At 41.1% G+C, this 17,913-nt stretch overlaps 1 pseudogene; it reads left to right on the top strand.

Annotated features, from left to right (window-relative positions):
• Positions 1-1,910: 1,910 nt before the first annotated feature.
• On the top strand, positions 1,911-17,484 carry LOC124697227 (annotated as a pseudogene).
• Positions 17,485-17,913: the final 429 nt, after the last annotated feature.

Here is a 17,913-nt window from a genome sequence, read left to right as displayed (position 1 = left end):
ACCACACCAAGTCTGCGCTCGGGGTGGGGACGCTCCTGAGCGCCTCCTGGACGCGCTCGGAGACACGCTCCATGAGACTGGCTTCGGCGGCGGAGGAGGAGGAGCTGGTGATGGAGAAATCTGGGAGAGGGATTGTCTCGCTCCAGTCCACAGCGCAGGGGTCCGGTGGCAGCTGCGAGGTTGACCCAGTCTCTGTTTTCATCAAATCCTCCGCCTTTTGCTTGAGCAGCTCAACTCCTTTCTTGACGGCATCTGACGTGAGTATAGTATCTGGGTGCTTGGCGATCCACTCCTTCCAAACTGTGCTTAAACCCTTTCCAACTGCCTCCAAAATCTTCTTTCCAGACATCCTGTAATATCAGATTTTGAAGACAAACATTAGATCAATCAAAGACGGACTGGGCTGGGCCTAACCAAATTGAAGATTTTTGAGATTTGATAAAACGTTAGATCAGATCCAAAAAAAAAACATACTTTCTACTCGTTGAAATCAAAAAAAGAGTGACGAGAAAGGGGTGGGCTTTGCAATCTACTAGAACCAAGAAAGACACAAATAGGCTTGGAGGGAGTTACACTTGCAAGAACATGGATTCACAAAAAGAAACAGTCAGGATAATAGAGCAAGAGCGTGGATGAAACATACGCGGCGGCGAGCCGGTGAGCAGTGCGGCGGGACGGGAGAAGAAAAGCAGGGAGGTGCTCTGCTCCGACCTGTGCAGTGCACAAACAGTGGTGGCAATGCCCACAGCCATCTCTCCCTCCTCCTATATGTATGCAGGCAGGATTTCCTGAGCCGTCGGATGGCGAACGAAGGGATCGGCTAACTGGAACGCACACCACGCCGCTGCATGTGGCCTGTCACGCTGCAGTCTTGGACCCACCAGTCAGCCAGACTCAAGAGGCGGAGCGTTCGTGATGTCCAAGCCATCGTTTGGAGAGAGGAAATTCCATGCCCCACCTGTCAGTCACCCATTAGGCACAAAGCTCGGCCACCACTTTTGGCGAGAGAAACAACAGTCCAAGGAAAGGAAAAGTTTCTCCGTTCCAAAGAAAGAGAAAAGATTCTGTACTCTTTCGGCGCCGCCGGAGAAGGAGAACGCCGGCGAGAAGAAGGTGGAGGTGGAGGAAGGCGACGAGAAGAAGGTGGAGGACGGCGGCGAGAACAAGGTGGAGGTGGAGGGCGGCGGCGAGAAGAAGGCGGCGGCGGCGAGAAGAAGGCGGCGCCGGCGAGAAGAAGGAGGCGCCGGCGAGAAGAAGGCCGGCGAGAAGAAGGCGGCGCCGGCGAAGGAGAACGCCGGCGAGAACAAGGTGGAGGTGGAGGAAGGCGGCGAGAACAAGGTGGAGGAAGGCGGCCAGAACAAGGTGGAGGACGGCGGCGGGAACAAGGTGGAGGTGGAGGGCGGCGGCGGCGGCGGCGGTGAGAAGAAGGCGGCGCCGGCGTGCTTCGAAAGGACGACAAGATCCTCGACACCACAATCCAGGAGTCCTCCGCCGACACGAGCCGGGACTGCATCAACAACAGGCTCCGCCTCGCCAAGGAGTAGGTAACCACCTCTTTCCCCCACCCCTGCTCCCCGCTTAATTCCCCTGTTCCTCTGCATGTAAAATGGCTTCCCTGCATGTAAAAGCATGATATTTGCTGGTGTTTGTATTGTTAGTACTGAGAGATCAATGAAATTGAGGCTTTATTATAATTATACTTACTCTATTACTCATATAAGAATTCCAGAAAAGACATAGCTGTCCACAAAATGAGAAGCCCACCGAGTCAGCCTTAAAAAGAAAGATGATTGATCTGATTTGTTTCATAAATATCTGCCATGCTGCTGCTGATTCGACTACTCATCTCTTAAGAGTACAGTATTTCATGCACTGATAGTTGTACAGTTGCTGACAATTGGATTCCATGAATGTTTTTGATATCCAGGGAGCAAGCGATTTTTAATTGTATGATCTCAAATCTGTTTGAGGAATACAAGTTCTTTACGAAGTATCCTGATAAGCAGCTTAAACTAGCTGCTGTGCTGTTTGGTATGTATTATGTCTTCGCTTTGCTACACCTTCATGGGCCATTTATATCATGCTGAATTGTGACCTGACATAACCTTTCTCATTAAGCACTGTTTTCTTGTTCTCTGTCTTGTGCTTAAATTGCTCATGGCTTATGTGGACTTGTATACGCTGCACAAGAACATATCTACTCCCATCTTTGGTTGAATTCTCATGGACTATCTAGGAAATTATAGTTTGAAAGGGTTGCAATGTTTTACTGTGCTGGATTGGGTTGGAACAATGTCACACATGCTGCATCAAGACCTTAGCTTCCTGATGGGCTGCCATCCAAGCAATGCAAGTTCAGTTTTCTTTATGTTTTTTCTGGTAGCCATGAGAACCGTCTGACTGAACATGTTCGATGTTATTACAGACACGTGTTTTGTTGCCTGTAACAGACTTTGTCATAACAATAGAGTTCCAACCCTGTTCATATGTGCTACATCAAGATTTGAAGTAGGGCTATAATAGTCTATGCTTTATGTAAATGCCTCGGCTGCTTGCATGGAACATGTTCTGCATATCTGTAAAATCATCATCTGCGCCAATCATGTGCTGTTCTCTAATCCAATTGCATCTTTTGTAAATAGGATCCCTTATTAAACGTCAACTTGTGGCTCATCTTGGACTTGGGATTGCTCTACGTGCTGTTCTTGATGCCTTGCGCAAGTCTGTTGATTCAAAGGTTAGCTCTTATCTGTTTTAGGTTACTGTCTCCATTTGCTAACTGATCCGTAAAATTGTAGTCCTGATGGTGTTATTTGGCTGCAGATGTTTGTGTTTGGCACAACAGCGCTAGAGCAGTTCATGGATCGTGTAATAGAGTGGCCACAGTACTGCAACCACATATTGCAGATTTCACATCTCCGTGGAACTCATGCTGAAATGGTCTCTGCAATTGAGCGAGCCCTTGCCAGGATTTCATCAAGTCAAAATGAGCCCAGTATTGGCAACATGTTTTCTGCAGACCACCTTGTTTCCGGATCGTCATCTATTGAAACAATGGAGGTAACTTGTCACAAAAACTTAATGGAAATGGTAACATTATATTTGGGGCAATCATTGACCTGGAACTGAGGAATGGGCTCTCAGAATCGTATTACTTGGCAGTTTGTTAGGACAATAAGATCCTGCCAGTTGCTTACTGACTCGATATGTTCTGCTAAGATCTAACCCCTTTTCCTGTTTGACATGCTTGGATTATGTAGGCTTCTGAACCATCATGGCAGTTGATGGGTACCTCTCCAACTCAGCTAGGAAGGACACCTTCTTACCCTTTGCAGCAAAGGCAACAGAGTGTTCTTGGGGATAGGTCCAAGGTCTCCATGGCCACCTCTCAGAATAAGATCATTTTACCCAGTCAACCTTCAGTTCCTTCTGCACCTGCTGATTCAGCAACTAATAAGGTATCAGGGATTTTCTATATGATTGCCTGTTAGTTTACCACTTCATATATTTTCTAATAGTGAGATGCTTGAATGCAGTGCTGGTTTCCGGTCTTCTTTCTGTTTTGTAATGTAATTTAGACACCTGCTGTCTCTTTCTTTGATCTGATCCATTTTTTTTTACTGCAGACAACTGTTCCACCCTCTGCACTACCTCACTCTACAAGCATGTCAACCACTGCTCATGCCACTGGTTTTCTGCACACTCGAAGTACCGCCACAGGTGAATTGATTGCTTGTCATATTCACGGCAACAGTTGCAATCCGATTTTATTCATTTTCTAATCTCTATACTACCACTCCACGAGTTAATGTTATGACCCTCTTTTGTAGGCTTGCCTCGGCAACATTCGTACACTACGGGATTTGGAGCTGCTTTAAATATCGAGACCCTTGTAGCAGCAGCAGGGCAAAGAGATAGACCGATTGAGGTTGGTATTGCTATTGTTTTCCTTGTCGTGCTCTCTCGTGGGAGAATACACAACTTGAATTGGTCTAATTCATTTTCCTCTGCACCTAGACTCCTCCATCTGAAGTTCAGGACAAGGTCTTGTTTATGATTAACAATATATCTACCTCTAATATGGAAGCCAAGGCAAAAGAATTTGATGAAGTGCTTCAGGAACAATATTATCCTTGGTTTGCACAATACATGGTCATGAAAAGGTATAATGCACTTTTGTTTCCTTTTTTTTTTTTTGCATCAGTCTCCTGACCTCAAAGATTTAATTACCTGTTTATCTTGGCAGGGCAAACATTGAACCAAATTTTCATGATTTGTACCTGAAGTTCTTTGACAAACTTAACTCAAGATCCTTGAGTAAGGAGATGCTGAAAGCTACATATGAGAACTGCAAGGTTGTGGTTACGCCAATTGGTCTAATTTTTTTTTTCTGTCTTGATGGTTAAGAAAGTCCGTGAATCTTAGCTTTGTTTGTGCAGGCTTTGTTAAGATCAGATCTTATCAAATCTAGTTCTGAGGAACGCTCATTGCTAAAACATTTGGGCAGTTGGTTGGGAAAATTTACTATTGGAAGGAACTAGGCATTACGAGCTAAGGAAATTGACCCAAAATCTCTTATTGTAGAGGTACTTCTTTTGTTCGACTGCAGTTTCTGAGTTCTTTTCCTTCTACAGGCTGTGAGGCCATGACTGTCTCGACTTGTTTAGATCTCATTTATTTCTAAAGCTTGCATTGTACCTATGTTTTCGTGCTTGTATTGGTGGAGTGATTCTGCCAACTGCTTGACAGACTTTTGAAATTACTTTTACAGGCATACGAGAAAGGACTGATGATTGCTGTAATTCCATTCACTTCAAAGGTTCGCATTTGCAGTATTCTCATTTGCGTGAAACATGCTATCGGATATCATGACCAGTGCTTTCTCTGCAGATTCTTGAACCTTGCAAGTCAAGTATAGCATATCGTCCTCCAAATCCGTGGACAATGGGAGTTCTTAGTCTACTTGCTGAGATCTATAATCTGCCAAACCTCAAGATGAATCTGAAATTTGACATTGAGGTTGCCAACGTTTTCTGTCTAGACTGCTTTGTTGAATCTGCATCTTTTGTTCTGTTATACATTGTGTAACTGTTATTATTTGCGATTTTAGGTCCTGTTTAAGAATCTCACCGTGGACATGAAAGCTGTAAAACCCACTTCCCTTCCTAAAGACCGAGGACGTGAAGTTGAGGGAAACCCAGATTTTTCAAACAAAGATGTTGCATCTCAAACCCAAGTGTCTGTAGAAGTCTCTTCGGGCATTAACCCCCCAATAAACCACATGGAACTGCAGCCTGAAGTCAATAACACTTCTCGTGCCATGAGCCTTCCTACTATACTGAATCAGGTTGATTTCAGACTTGCGTTATCAATTCAATTATGTTGGCGTGCAATTGTTCTTTCAACCTGTATTATATTAAACATTTTATATGCATGCAGTATGCTGCTCCTGGACGTCTACCTCCTAACAGTATGGTGGAAGATGAAAAAATTGCTCTAATGATGCCTGAGCAATTCTCTTCGCACACCTTGGCCCAGGTCTCACCATCACAAGCACCATTAGCATCGCTATCGCCATCTCCCCTCTCTCTCAGTCAGGTTTGTCATGCTACTATTTTCACCCATCTTTCACTGGGCAACTAGATATTTTTGGTGATGGCATATATTCTTTCATTTGTCGTTTGCAGCTTTTGTCGTTGATTCCACATGATGAGATACGCTTCAAGATAAATTCAAAACTTGGGTCTCTTGGCTCACAATTGCAATTCAGCAAGTATGTTTCTAAACAGAAATACCTTATACTATTTGAATTTTACTGAACATCTGATTATTGCCTTTTATTTAATAGAATCATGGGCGTTGCTTTGGATAAGGCTATCAAAGAGATAATACTCCCTGTCATCGAAAGAAGTGTCACAATAGCAAGCAAAACTACAAAAGAACTCGTCCTGAAGGTTTCCTTTCTTACCTGTGTCCGTTAAGAAAGCTTTGTGTTCTATTGAAATTGTTGATATGTTATTAATATTTTTCTTCCTGAAGGATTATGCAATGGAATCGGATTACAGTGCTGCAAATCGCGCTGCTCGTTTGATGGTCGGGACATTAGCTGGAAGTTTAGCCCATGTTACTTGCAAGGTACTTCTGGCTTGTTTTGAAGGCCTTTACGCGTGCCCGTCTTCTGTTTGTTTGTTTCATTATTGTTGTTGATCTTATGTGAAACCTGTATTATATGCTTCCTTTTTCCCTCTGGTGTAGGAACCGCTTCGCGTTGCACTATCTTCTCATCTTCGAAGCCTTATTCAAAACCTTACTAGCAACAGCGAGACCGTGGAGCAAGTAATCCATATTCTAATCAACGACAATTTGGATCTTGGCTGCGCAAGTATCGAGTCTGTGGCAACCCGCAAGGTAGCTCCTTGACATGCTAGTATGCTGCTAATCCTACTCAGCAAAACATTCTGTTTCTACTGTGTCTTAAAAGTCTCGAAACATTATTCAAGTTTGAAATTTCTCAGATTATGTGGCATTATTTAGTTGCTTCTAGTCGATCAGTTTGGACCCCTACACCTACCAATGAGTTGCTTTCGTACTATGGATATGTCTCTTCTAATGTTCTGATCATCGTTGTGCATGTTCCTTAGCGCAATGAACTACAATGGAAATGCTGGTGAAGTTCATTCTTTAGCCTCATGTTATCTACGCCATTTTTGCAGGCTGTTGTTTCGATTGATGGCGAAATAACTCAATCTTTTTCACAACAAAGGAAAAAAAGAGAGGCCGCGGGTCCTGCATATTATGACTCTTTTACTTATGCTCAAGGTCCATTTGCCCCTGTACCTGAAGTACTCCATACTAAGCCCGAGTCAGCTGCCCAACAACGAGTGTATGAGGTGTGTACCATCAGGACTTAAATTAGTCAATTGAAATTAAACCTTGATGTTTCTGTACTCTACATGTGACTAGCTGCATCTCACCTTTTTGGTTTCAGGATTTTGTTCATGTATGGCAGAGCCACAGCCAAAATGTTAGTGCTGCAGGTTCTGGTTCATCTGGTACATCTGCTGTCTCGAGCAATTTTGGCGGCGTACCTCGAGCTTACAGCCCAAATCCAGCACCAGCTTCCAGTGCTTTTTTGACTGCTCAAACAGCTCCGCTTACGTCAGCTCAGCCTACGGAGCTGCTGGTGTCTGAGGAATTGATTCCTGGTGCTGCACAACTATATAGGTACCCATACTTTTGTACCTTGTTGTGAAATGTGGTTTGCTCGAGCTGCAGCTCAAGGTTGATGAATGTCTTATGCCTCTCGTAGTGATTCTACTGCTCAACTTGGGACCAGTGACTCTTCTGGCTGGCTTGGTGGAACCATTGACGCTGCATCCACATCTCCTCCTTTGATATCTAATGATCTTCCTGTGGGAGGAATAACGGTCACGACCACATAACTTCTCCTCCGGACTTAATATATACATATACATATGTCCTACAATAGACTTCTGAAACCGGTTTCAACCATGTACCAGGATTCAAGTGCTGTGATGTCATTTCCAGCTACAGTTTCTGTTGACAATCGTGGATCTGTTTTACCTGATGCTTTTAATACTGGTGATGCCTTGGAGAGATACGGACAAGTTTCACAAAAGGTAATGCCATTTGGATTCATTTGCATTAGCAGGAGCATTGTGGGAATACTTTGGACTGGTTTGAATAAATATGTGATCGGACAATCAAAATTGTAATGATTATTTGAAATTCCTCACGATTTACTGACTGCTTTTATATCAGAATATCATATAAGATGTACATGTGTGGGGTTAGTAGTACTCCCTCCGATCCATAATAAATGTCATGGTTTTAGTTCAAATACATGTCCTCTTAATACTGTCAAAGGGCAACTATTATATGTTTGAAAGATCTTGTTGGCCATGTGATCGGCAACTCTGTGTGTTTTAGGACTTGTTTTGGTTTCTTACTGCTTAGTATGATATACAACAACAACAACAACAACAACAACAACAACAACAAAACATCGAAGCCTTTTTCCCAAGCAAGTTGGGGTAGGCTAGATATGAAACCAGCAGAAATAGAAGGAAGCCAAAACAAGAACACTGCTTAGTATGATATGTTCTATTAATTTAATATAGGTGTACATGCTCTAAGTACCATGGAGTTTCTGTTAAGATGTCTCAGAATTTATCTTAATTTGTAGAAACTAATGCGTGCTTTTTGATGGATAAAATCATAAAAATATGTAACTTGTCACATCATACTGTTCCTATCGCCTCGCTATGTCTGCTCGCTCGTCCGAGTTCTACCTATGCCGGTTTCATGGGTCTACAATTGTGCTTGGCCTACACTGCAAAATCAAACCTTTTTAACCTCTGCATGCTCTGTTTTGTTGGAGATTGATGGTGTTTTTTTTGTGATGGTCGAATGGTGTAGAGCAATTTGCAGTAAATTTGGTTATTAGTATTGTGTTCCTTTTGTTTATATACATTGTAGATAATGTGATCATTCCTATACATATATGCCGACCTTTTTGATTAAATTCTAGTTCCCTCTAGATGGCTCCAACAGTTTTCACTTTCCACACTATCTCTGGTTATCTTGGATAGTGTTTTGATTCACTTAACTCATTGTTGTTTCCCCCAGATGGAGGCCTTGATTGCGAAGGATGGAAAAGATGGGGAAATCAAGGTCAGTTAGCCTTCATTACTTCTCCTACACATGCTTACATTCCTTATATGTATTTAGTGGCTGTATGTTAGGCAAAGTGAGTGTTGCCTGCCACGGCTTCTGTGCTGAAGTTGTGAATACTGTGGCAAGAGAAGCAATGCTATCTATCCCACTTATTCTCCAAAAAAGTGTCTGAACCTCTCAAAATTGGTGTAAATACTGTGGCAAGATAAACAATGTTACCATCCCACTGTTCTCTAATAAGTGTTGTAACTGGCAAGTCTTGTGCACCACAGTGCCTGTAGGTATTGATCGGCTGTCAACCAAACAGCTCATGGATCTATTTGGCTACTCCCACAGATCCAATTTAATTTAGGCAGCTCAGGAGTACAATTGTACTGGACAGAGTATATGACTGCAGCAATTAATTTGGGGTGGAGGGAGTATTTACTTTTTGTGGAGTTACCACCAACAATTTGTTCATTGTTTGGTAGGTTTAATATTTTATCTTATTGTGACTAACTTATCTTCTTTCTTGCATTGTCTTATTCAGTCTGTTATCGCGGAAGTTCCTGATATCTTACTCAAATGTGTTAACCGGGATGAGGCTGCATTAGCTGTTGCACAAAAGGTAAATCATTTCTGTTTTGTTATGACACTTAATTGTAAACCTCGGCTAATTGTTGTTTTGACAATTGTTTTTTTTTGTATCTGGTCTCAGGTTTTCAACAGTTTGTACGACAATGCATCAAATAGTGCCAGTATCATGTCGTATGTAGCAACTTTAGTTGCGGTTCGAGATGTCTGCAAGCTTGTTGTCAGAGAGATCACAAATTGGGTATGTTTCTTTACGGTATTCACCCATGTTATAGTTACCTGTCCTACTGATGCAGCCCCACACACACACACACACACACCGATGACTGTTATGTTAGAATTTCCTTTCATTGGCGTGGATCAACCTGTTTTTCCTGAGATAATTTGGTGGCGAGCGTGAGAAGGGCTTGCCAACAAATAACAATCCTTATTTTTGTTTTTGAACTGCTTGGAAAGTATGGTTGGCATAGAGTTTTATGTCATATACTTTCAGAACCCTTGTAGTCTTTGTGTGCTTGGAAACCATCCCATGTATTTCTGTTCGGTTTAGCAAAGTTTATAAACGACGTTCTTGCATTGCTTCGACTGCTTTTCATGCAATGTTTTCTTGTTGTTGTGTGCAGGTGATCTGCTTGGATGACGAGAAGAAGTTTAACTTTGACATAATATTTTGCCTTATTCGTTCTGAATTGCTGAATGTTGGAGAGTACAATGTTCATTTGGCAAAGCTAATTGATGGTGGAAGAAATAGTATGTTGATGTGTTCATATTTAAATTTTGGATATACTAGTAATCTCTGTTTCATAGTCCCCACAAACAATTAATCTATGCCTTGTTACCTTTTCTTATTATTGTTTGAAAAAGCATATTATTTTCATCAATTAATTGGGTTGCCAACTTCTTTTCCTCAGAGGTTGCAATAGAATTTGGCATGTCACTTGTCCAGACATTGATTACTCAGGACTCTGCTATCATCTCAGAACTTCATGATGTTTTTGAGGCACTATCAAAGGTACACTAAATTTTTGGGCTGTTCTATGTATTCAGTTGTTGTTTTGTTAGTCTTACCCCCAGGAGCAGGCTCTGTGACAACTAAGATTCATGCCTTCCAATCCTTCTGGCCATCTCCAGGAAGGCTGGTTACTGTCAAACGGATTCTCACTGGTGGCTACATCTGTTGCTTTGCAGATTTCAAGGAGGCCAGGTTCACCTGAGTCGTTGCCTCAGTTGCTTGAGATTGCAAGGAGTAATGCCAACAATGCTCCTGGTTTTGCTTTTGGGAAGGATGAAAAAGCCATACAGTCGAAGGATAAAAAGGTTAGGGAGCTTCTAAGAATGGTCTGAACTGTGTAGTTTGTTCACTTTGATGAATTCCATAACTCACAAGAACTTTTGTTCCCAGAACGGATACCCAGTGACTTGACTGTATATTTCTGTTGCTATTTGTAGGTTCTCTTTAGTCGAACAAACAAAGAGGAAAACAGTGTTAATGACACCACCCATGCTGATTCTACTGCTTTTCAAGAACAGGTATCTTTGTTGCAACTTCTTGTTCAGTTGCATAAAAAATTGAATTCTGCAATATTTACTACTCCCTCCATCTAAAAATAGATGTCTCACTTTTGTCTACAGACGACAAAAGTGAGACATCTATTTTTAGACGGAGGGAGTAGCACTTTGTGTTGCTTTACGTATATCTTGAAGATAGAATAGCGAGCCTTTTCTTTGCTTTTGTGTGTTTCTTCGGATGCCTATTTCTGGTGCCAATATCCTTTCATTTACATATTCCATGTTTTGAACATGCAAGTTGACTTAAGTAGTGCCTAACCATAAATCATTACAGCAAACTCTACAGATTTGCATTTTAACAGATCTTCTGATGTGTTGCCCTATTGTATTATTATATCATAGCAACTAGCCACATTGTTAACAACAAAACCTATTACATTGAGGTTTGCCGTATAATTTAGATAATATATCAATCACTACTTTATCAGAATAAAATCTACATGCTGGAAATTTGATGCATTATGTTGGTTGATTCCTAGGTTGCACACCTATTTTCTGAGTGGTGTCAAGTATGTGATCACCCAAGTGCTTCTGATGCGGCATATAGTCGTTATGTTATGCAATTGCAACATATTGGCTTGCTGAAGGGAGATGAATTCACTGAGCGCTTCTTTCGAGTTCTCACGGTGATTATTCTACTTTTTAGTTTGTATGGAACTTGTATTCCATTGTTTTTGATAATTTGATGCCAATTTTGAATGAATCAGGAACTTGCTGTTACACATTCTCTGATCTCCGAGCAAATTGTTGCTCCTGGTGGATTGTCTCAACACTCATCACATATATCATATCTCCCCATTGATTCATATTCGAAGCTTATGTCTATGGTGCTAAAGGTATCTTTAAGGACATTTTCTACACAGGTTCCTTGTTACTTTGGAATCTAATTGTTGATGGTTTAGGGTTATAATAGAGTGAACATGGCAGATTTGTTAAAGGTTCAAAGGTTTCTTAGCTTTCAATGTGTTATTTATCTTAGCGAGAACTGACATGTGAACAAAATGTGTACCAAGGAAATCAGAGAGTAAGCAAGCTAAGTAGGCCTAGCATGCACTGTATATTTTATTTACTTGTCATCTACTTTGGTTTGATTTATCTTGTTTCCAGTGGTATGTCTATAACATGATGCATATATTAAAGAAATGAATTTAAGATGTTTGTAACGATATACTGCTATTTATTACTTCTGAGATTTTCGTCTGTTGCACTCTTGTTTCTTCAGAAGTGTACTATCATTTCTTCTCTTATAGCTAATTTATCCACTTTTTCTGATGTGTTTAAAACATTGCCCTATAGCTAGCCATTATAACCTGGAAGACTTTTGAACTGACAAATCTGATGCCATGCACCAAAGGTTAATGCGGTTAATGTCTAGTGATACTAATCGCTTGTTTGTTATTTGTCTTCAGTATTCTTCAGTGGAAATAGGACCAAATAAAGTTAGCCTTCTTTCCAAGGTCAGTGTCAAATCATGTTCTGCATCTCTCTACTCTTCTGTCCTAGACTGGGTAAAATGTGTAGATTCAAATTACAAACTTGGAAGTTAAAGTTTAAAATTGTCGCTTGCAAACTATTGAAAGTACCAATGTTATATTGTTAAGAAAGGAACATACCTTTTGATCAGAAGGAACATTTGGTTATGCAGTTTCATACATTTTATTGTCCTAGGCAATGTTGCATTATCAGTTGATTTTGTTTATTAGCACTGCATGCAAAATATACTTATGATCGTCTTTCTTAGTTAGCTGGTCGGTTAGTGGCCACACATTTAAACTTCTATAGGCCCGATATTTTTCGTATTCTGTTTTTTTGTTTCCTTGTTCATCTATCCAGTGCTCAAAATAAGTTATTCTTCAATTTGTCCAGATCCTGTCAGTGACAGTTAGGGTCATTCAGAAAGATGCTGAAGAGAAGAAAACTTCATTCAACCCCCGACCATTCTTCCGGCTGTTTATAAATTGGTTGAATGACCTTACTACTTCTGATGTCCATCATGATGGTGCTAATTTCCAGGTACACATTCTTTTAACTATATATAGTTCTCTTTGGTGTACCATGAGTAATATAATATTTTATTTTGTTATAGCAGGTTTTGACTGCATTTGCAAATGCATTCCATGCACTGCAACCCTTGAGAATTCCTGGTTTGAGGTTTGTGAATCACTTTTGCCTACTTTTTTTTCCGTGTCAATATCGACTTACCATTTAAGTTTTCGAAGGTTACCATCGTGTGATAAAGTTCTGAAATGTGACAGTGTTATGCTACGAATTGCTACATACTACTACCTCCGTTCCACAGATGTATCTATACACATTTTTGTTGTAGGTACATCCATGTCTAGGCAAAGTTGTGACACTTATTTTAGAATGGAGGGAGTATATTCTATGCAACAGACGAGTTTAATTAGCCTCATGTCAGATAAAAACACAGGGTTCCACGGCCACACCACAAAGTCAACTTGATTGTCGTTTCCCTCAGCTTCGTACTTGTTGTGTGGCTGTCATGTGCAAGGTTCGTTAAAGCCACAGGGAATGGATAAGGAAGGGTGCTCATGCCCATGTTGCAGCTAGTAAGGCTCTTCCTCTGAGAAGGGACTGGAGGAATATAAAACCTTGCTCGTTTTTTTGCTTGCATCCAGCCCAATTCCCTTTAATAGAGGTTCCTTACCTAGCAGTGCTTGTCTTATTTAACCAATCAAATAATAAGATGGCCTAAAATAAAGAGTATAACAATATATAGTTGATACCGCTGCTGCCTCCCAAGGATCAAAAAGCGCTAGGCTTTAATTCCTAGTTTTGCCTATGTAGCTCCTATCTTGCCTATGCGTGAACCTAGGTGCGGTTAAGCGCTAGGCATTTTGATGTCGCCTAGCACCTAGGATGGCTTAAGCGCAGGCCTAGGCATGCCTTTTTTTTAATCATGCGTGCTCTAGCCTCCAGACCCGTTAGATCTTCTGCGCGCAGCTGCTTCTGCTACTGCTTGCTGTGTGCTCGTCGTCCTAACGCCCAAATTCTGTAACAGTAGCCGATAGTTTCTGGTTCTTAAGTGCAGCTAAAGCTGAACTATTCACTCAAGAAGTTATATATTTGACATCTGAATCGGTAATATGTGTGTATTATCTGATTAACACTGTTCTGTTTCAGTTTTGCTTGGCTTGAGTTGGTGAGTCATAGAAGCTTCATGCCAAGACTGCTAACCTGCAATTTGCAAAAAGGGTGGCCTCTTTTCCATGGGCTGCTTGTTGATCTGTTCAAATTCATGGAACCATATTTGAGAAATGCTGAACTTGTAGAACCAGTTAATCTCTCTCTCTCTCTCCTGCTTGGTGTGTTTAACACATCATTTTAACAGTACACTCCAAAATCTATGGACTCTGTTCCTGTAGAAGGTCAAGCTTATGCACTTTGGTTTACTTAGCCTACTTAGTGATTAGATTGTTTATGCTTCTCAGCCTGCCAGCTGCTACCGTAATCTTAGAGCGGTGGGGTTGGGCTCGGTTGAAAGGTAAAGAGCTAGCAATTTTTGCTGCTAAACTGTATGGTAAATAGGACAAGCTATTTCTATGCATCCAGTTGTTGGTACAGGGATCCAAACAATTGAATTCCTAGCTTCACCAAACGTGATGATATAAATATTGATCTCAGTACTAAAATGTATATTGGGAACAAATTAATTTTACACGGAAGTTTCCATCAAATATTTGATCTATATAGATTCTTCCGAATTCAATTATTATGGTTCCTCGTTGCGTGCCCATTTTCTGTCACGACTAGCTTTTCTCATAATTGTTATCCTATGAAAATTAAGATTTCCAGGAAATTTGTGGTCTTATTCAGGCGCTCTCGCAACCCCGCAATCCCCTACCAGGAAATTTGTGGTCTTATTCAGGCGCTCTCGCAACCCCGCAATCCCCTACCAAGGATCCTCTTGGGAGATCCCCGCCTTTCAAAATTTCTACTTTGTAAGTTTTTTTTTTTGTCTCTGGTTCGTATTAAATGGTGCTTCTCACATTGATCATATAGTGTCGGTTATATTTTGCAAGAACTCTGTACACAAACATGTCAACAGTCTTAAAGTGGCAGTTATCTATACTTCTCTGTTCCTCTTCAGAAAGTTGTGGGGGTTATCTATACTTCTTTCTCAACCATTCTCATGTTATAAGTTGCTTTGATAGCATCTGAAAGTGGCAGACAAGACTCAGTACAGTAGTACATTTCCACTACATTATTTGTATGGTCTGTAAATTCAGTCGGATGTTCCTTTCTAGACCTTAACTAGACATTAACGACAACGATCAAATACCAGCAAAATAGTGTTTGCATATGTGCTTGTGGAACTTGTGCATCTTAACAATTAAAGCCATTTGTTATATAAATGCAACAGGAAAACTATACTGCTAACCGCTTGGTTTTCCTACGTAGTGTGATCATTTCAGTTGAGGACATCCTCAGCATCCAAAAATGTCTTAATCGTAAATATTGTGGTACCGATAACTACAGAATAAGATGAACAATTCTATTTATAATACTGCGCCATGGACTGTTTTTTAAATACAAACGACCATACGAACATGTTAAAAAATGCCATACAGAAATTTCAGAGAACTCCTGCACCTGTGACTTAGCTTGCAACATAAACAATCCAAATACCATTTGAATATGACCCATGATATTGACAGATGAAAACAATGGTGTTGACTATGATTTATTTGGCCTCCCTGGTAGAACAGTGTCTTCTATTAATGGATATGTTGCATGTCAGTCTACCTTTGTGGCCTAGGTGTCAAAATGTTGTTGAGTCTGTAGTGTCTACCATATGATTGATGTAAGTTGCGATTGAGCGTTGATTGCTGCCGGGTTTACTTTTCAGGAGCGTTGCTTCCAGGTGACACAAACCACTGATAGTTGTTTGCTTCCTCTTATCTGCCTATCGTGGGATATGAGGATTGTGCCCTTTTGTTGTGGTATTGGACATATGAATCAAGCGTCTGGTGCAATGGTTGTATGCAACTGCTTTTGCTTCATGCTGCTATCAGCTGCTTAGTTCTGTAGTTTCTTTCGTCCTGTGGTGTGCTTCCTCAGAAAAAAGATTTGTGTATATATTTCTGATTTACTACTGGCTTGTTCCGCTCTTATTATCAGTGCTATGTGCAATAATTCCCCGATATTTATTATGGATCGGAGGGAGTATTAGTTGTTCTGCCACATTCTGTTATTTTTCCCGTTCTGGTAACATGTGTTTAACTATAGCTTAGTCCTACTGGCTTTGCTTTTCAAATCCAATAAAATGTATTTCCATTTACGCTTAGATTGGTGCGATCTCCACGGGATCGTGCGTCTACCTTTGTGGCCTAGGTGTCAAAATCTAGTATAGTTGAGACGAGCATAGCTATTGGGCATATTCTTCTTTACATATCATTTCTTTTGAGCAGTGCATATCTGAGTATCTCATTTCATTGTGAAGTAAAGTTTGTGTATCTGCATTCTTTTCTGATCTTACTTGTCATCAGTTAAAACGTATATATATAGTTGTTGTTTTTTGTTTGGTAGTTTGGCATCGGTTAGTTGTGGGCCTCAGAAAAATATCCATTAGTTTTATATATTTGGAGTTTCTCTGTGTTCCAAGGACTACTTTCGCATTCCACCCCAACGAAACATTTCTTTGTTAAGCAAAGATGTTTATGCCCTAAAGAAAATAAACAGTGGTTTTCTTTTCATGCCTGGTATAAGAGATCACAGTACCTTTTGTTTAGCATTGGTGCCTGCCTGGGGGTTGTTGTACATGTACCTGATCTGCTAGCTCGAGGAGTAGCACTATGTCTAACCCATCCATGCCATTGTCACAATATCTTCACTAGTAGTGATTTGCAAGGTCCATTTCACACTTGCTTTTTCCGTTCCACAGAGAAGGCTCGGCTGGATTTGCTTGTACTGTGATACTGGTGCTTTGTTTTGTTTCCAAATCATCATGGGGTTAACATCTGACCCTTTTGATTCTTGCAATCTGTGTTTGTTTTTACTTAGCTGTATGCAAGTCTGTGCTCTGTCTCTGCCATTTCACCTTGCTGGAAATTGTATGCTGCTATTAGCATTCGTCACAGGAACCCACATCCTGCTTCAATAAAGTTGCTCTGATTGAGTGTTGTAGTAATCTTGTTTGATAAGAGGTGCTTCATACTTCAGTTAAGGTGTTTCTTTGTTTCTGTTCTCATAGCTAGTCAGATGGCATATAAGGTTTTGCTGTTGTGCTCGCGATCTCCTGAATCTTAGGCGTGGATATAAATATTAGCAGTCGTTACAACACAACGCCTCACACTTGTAGAGTGGTAGTCTACTACATTGATCTGATGTCTACCGATGCTATCTGCTGTACTAGTAGTAATCTAGACTCAATGCGGAATGTTCTGTTCATTCTTTGCTATGCACCTTTACATTCTGTGCTCTGTCAGACTTCACTTAAATATCATGGAGGATTTTGAAGGCTAATCCATATATGCTTTGTGGTGGGTTGCAGGTGTTTGGCAGGAAGAAGTCGAGCACGAGGTCACGGACAATGAGACTACGGCAGCGGTGGGGTGGTGGAGGGGGCAAAGCAAGCAGCACCGGCTGCGGGACGCGAGTCTCACTGAAACGGAGGCGTCCTGAACTCGTCTGTCAGTGCTCGTCGACTTGGAGAAACCTGAGAGTTGTGAGGTGGTCGTGTCTGCTTAGTTTTTTCCTGCGTCCTTCTGTTCCTACTTAGTTCTAGTTTGGACAGTGTTGGCTCAGCGATTTCGCAGTGTAAGACTGGTTAGTTGCTGTGGGTCTTGATCAGTTTGAGACAATCGCTATCACGACATATACTTTGTGCCTTTTTCTGGTCGTGGTTTCTTCTCTTCATTATGTCTTTTGTTGTAGGCTTGTAGCCTGGAGGTGGCTCCCTTGTGATGGTTCCTCTGTTCATTGTGTGGAATCGAATGTAGATGAATTTGCTCTGGTGGTACTTCGTTACAAATGTGATTTTCTGGTTCATCTTGATGTTACTTCCAGTAGGGAACAATGTGTTTGGTGGGAAGTAAGTATCTGGTGTCGTTG

This window comes from Lolium rigidum, chromosome 3, assembly GCF_022539505.1.
Source record: "Lolium rigidum isolate FL_2022 chromosome 3, APGP_CSIRO_Lrig_0.1, whole genome shotgun sequence".
Lineage (NCBI taxonomy): Eukaryota > Viridiplantae > Streptophyta > Magnoliopsida > Poales > Poaceae > Lolium > Lolium rigidum.
Note: the sequence above shows the minus strand (reverse complement) of the source record. Positions and strands in the feature narration are given on the sequence as shown.